Source organism: Amblyomma americanum, chromosome 11 (assembly GCF_052857255.1).
Source record: "Amblyomma americanum isolate KBUSLIRL-KWMA chromosome 11, ASM5285725v1, whole genome shotgun sequence".
NCBI classification, from domain to species: domain Eukaryota; kingdom Metazoa; phylum Arthropoda; class Arachnida; order Ixodida; family Ixodidae; genus Amblyomma; species Amblyomma americanum.
In genome coordinates this window covers 79,166,999-79,171,066 of record NC_135507.1, presented here as the reverse complement: position 1 = coordinate 79,171,066, position 4,068 = coordinate 79,166,999, and positions in this window count along the sequence as shown.

The window sequence follows — 4,068 nt, the reverse complement described above, 5'->3', positions numbered from 1 at the left end:
GCTGAATCGGACTGCGTCTCCGATTGAAAAGGCCCCACACGGGAAAGGCTGCACTTACATAGTTCTTGAACATCTTTAGATTTTTGTTTTTCTGCTTTTGTGCTGGTATTGTAAACCGTTGTTGTTTTTTTTTGCACAATACAAGGTTTAGGAAGCTTGTATTTTCATTCAGTGTTCAAAGCATATATTTTTCCTGTTGACGCGCACTCTTAACCCTTTGTCATTGCAGCACATGTACAGATAATATTTTTGACAATGCCTGTGTCGTTACTGCCAAGGCTGCAATTGGTTCCAAATGCGGATTGCAGCGAATAAGTTCTCAATTGTTCCACGGCTGTAATGCGATTTTAATTTTTATACGGTGAACCTTTGAATAAATGTTCAATTATACTCTGTTAGGTGTATCAATTGGCACTTACTGCAGCTGTTGGAAGAACAATCTTTGTCGTCCTCACATAGGAAAAAAATTATGGCAGGAGGCAGAGCTTTTCTACCCCACAAACCTCGGTATCTCGATTCGCGAAACTTTCCTATCTCACGGGGCCACTTCGTGGAGCTTACCAGATGGTATACCGCCAATTATGGGCAGGACTGCCAGGTTCCGGTGGTGTCCTACAATTTTGTGTGTAATTTCTTTTTGGTTATTTTTTAATCCATCAGGCCCCTTTACTAGGCCTACACCTGGTGGGGCATGCTCAATCTATGGACTAAGTGCTAATCTACATCGAATGAAGAAGCGTAAAACGCATTCACACTGCAGCAAGAAAATGACATGATGAGAGTTTAGTTACAAATTAGAAATAGTGAGGCCATGGTGGAAAGGGGTAAGTATATACTCACCGCAAAGGCTCAATGCGCAAAAATTATAAGACGAGTAGTGCTACATCGGAATGACGTCACGCCAGACTACGGCGTGACTCGCACTTACGGCAACTGTTATCGCCGCTGTCCTCCTCACACTCCTTCTCTCTGATCGTTTCGCACAACGCCTGTATTAACACGCTTCAAAGCAATAAACGTTGTCTTGGCCCAGCCACCGCTGTGTATGGTGCGGATTCTTCAGTGGCGACGAGAATGGGATGACAACGGGCCGCCCTCTAAGTACGCCGCAGCCTTCGCCAACGTGGGAGGATATGCCAGCCCGCCGCAGTTTGAGGAGACGAGCGACAAGTGGCCAGCTTACCAAGTTCGACTGGAGGCTTTATTTGAAGGCAATGGCATCACGGACGACAAGAAGTGGGCCCCTGTTGGTTGCAGCGCTGACGACCCACGCCGTGGATTTACTTAGTGGTCGATGCGTGCCAGACAAGGTTAACGAACTTTCTCACGCCCAAGTGGTAGCATTGTTGCAGCAGCACTTTTCGCCGACGGCCCTCTCGCAACTGCCGGAAATCGCGTGACGCGCCATTCGCTATATAATAACGTGAGGCGTGTGATTACCTTAACTTTGCTTTCGCCCATCTTGCCTAAGTTCTGCCGGGTTGAACCACAGCGAACTGTTTGGAGCGAAAAGCTCCACTTCTCGATATCAAAGCTGAAGGTCAAATGACGCATGGATTTGCGTTCTGGCTCGCCGCACGTGTGGCTGAGACGTCATAACACGTGACCGGTACCGTTAATTCCACCGCTGCGCTGACCGCTGTTCAGACCGCTTGCTCTCACAACTGGCGCCACGTGACTAACCACGTAATTCGCTCTTGCTGATTAAACGCCAGGGCTCACCGCCTAGACGCCTACCCCCCCCCCCCCCCCCACCCCCCCCAACCACATGTGTGAGAGCCCGTAAGGCCAGCACTTTCATTTATAATCTCCCTTCAGTCGCATTAACAACAGACACCGCAGAAGGCGAGGTGGGTTCCTGGCCCTACGACAATGGGATCTATAGGAGCTCTCACCAATCTGGCGAGGGCTCCTTGTCACCGAGTGTATCTCTTGCTAAACCGTTGTCGTCATTTTGGAATACGTGGTTGTTGCGACGAGCGTATTGTCTTTTAAATTTTCTTCTATCTCTTTCAACTCTAATACTTTCTGCACGAGGCAACAATTATGGCTCAGCTTGAGGCACTGGGCAGTCCCGTGCACTTTCCTTTCCATTCTTCCAGAAGTCGCAACAGCCTAGACACCGCGGCGGGGAGGGGTTGTGGTGGTGGTTACAAGTTTGCTGCCAGAAAATGAAAGGGATTAGTTGGGGCTGGGGCGAGTCCAGGGTGACCCCCGTCGGGGGCGACCTGTCGAGCTCGCGTGATGAGGGCCAACTGCGTTGTTTTTCTCGAACTGGCAAGATCTTGTCCCATTCCTCTGCCGAGGGAGCTGGCAACAGTATCGTCGCGGTGAGTTTGTCTAGCGCATTCACGTATTATATGGTGTTGCGGGGCGTGCGTCCCGTCACCATTATGCGGGCATGCAGGGTCGTATTCACCGTTTGTCATTAAATAATCGGTATGGGCTAAGAATGTCCTTTGTGTGTAGGAATCTGAGTGATGTGGCTTGCACCCTGTCCAGGTCGGGGTGAGAGGTGAGATAGTGCATCTTAGCTCCCAAAAAGTTTGTAATCTCCGCGTACGAGCGAGGCGCCTCGGCGGGGGCTTCCGTTCCCGAGAGGTCTCTTATCCCACGATTGGTTAAAAATAGGGCTACACGGTCCACCCCCTCGTTTTTGGAGTTACCCGCGTGAGCCGGAGCCTATACGAGATTGATGTTGTGACCGAGAGTTCGGTTGCGCAAAAAGGCATCGCGAGCGCGTTTACCAAGGTTATGGTGAAATTTTTCTTTTTTGAGTTGACAGAAAAAGAGCCTCTGATTTTTCTGCCGAGCATTTCAACCCAGCCGCGCCAGATATTTCTGGATTGCATCTATGGCTCTCTGAATGGTGCTGTCAATCTGTCCATCACTGCCCCAGCTCACCCACAGCGTCAAATCATCCGCACATATGGTGTGAAGGAGATTTGTGATTCCGTCCAGCTGCCCTGGAATCCCATCTTCGCTACATTAAACACGGTCGGAGAGAGAACGGACCCTTGTGGCGTCCCTCTATTGCCCAATCTAATGTTTCTGAGTGACTTTCTGTCCAGGCTGATGGTGGCAGTCCGATTTCAGAGAAAGCCCCTTACGTAGTTATATGCCTTGACTCCAACAATTAGTGCGCTAAGGCTCTCAAGTATGGCCACGTGTTTGACACTATAAAACATTTGAAGACGTCCAGTCCCACTTTGATCCTAGTATCAACAGTCTATTTATCGATCACCTGCTCCTTAAGCTGAAGAATGGCATCGCATGGCGATAGGTTTAATCAGAAGCCTACCATAATATCAGGATAAAGCTAGTGATTTTCTACGAATCTAATCAGTCTAGTTTTGAATTACGGGATTCATCAATTTTCAAACGCAAGATGTGATGGAAACGATTCTAAGATGCTCAAATTTGAGCTTCTTCTCTCGTTTCGGAATGAAGAGCAGGTTCGCAGCTTTCCATGCTTGTTGTATCCCTGAATTGCCCCAGCATTCTTGGATATTGGTTGTACGATTCCGAATGGAACCGTCGTCAAGATTCCTGAGCGTCCTGTGATGATTTTGTCCGGCCCGGCAGCCGTTTTGTTTCTTAGGCGGTTGAGTGCAGCCCTCAATTTCCCGACAGTGATGAGACTGTGGAATTCCCGGTTTGCCATGCCCTCGTATTCAGGGAGACTGTCAGCTCCACAACTGGAAATGAAACAGCCCCCCTTGCAAGGGCTGTGATATTATTGATTTACATAATTTTGGTGATCTTTACCGTGTACTCATATCGCACAGCACACGGGCGCCTTTTGAGTTTCGATAATTATCGAAAGGTGGCCGGCACGTGATGTGTCTCCTCGAACCTCCGCAACTGCCACCTCCAAATTCGTCGTCTGTGTGCTCGCACTCCTCCTCATTCAGCTGCACTTAGTCCTCCAGGTCGGCACCATCCCCTTGTTCACGCCACGCAGATCCATTGTGTGGCACGAACCAACTCCGAGTGGCCACAAGTTATGCTCAGCTGGACGATGGACTCAATGGGCGTTTCAGTGCCACTGACTGGCGTTTTCTTAGA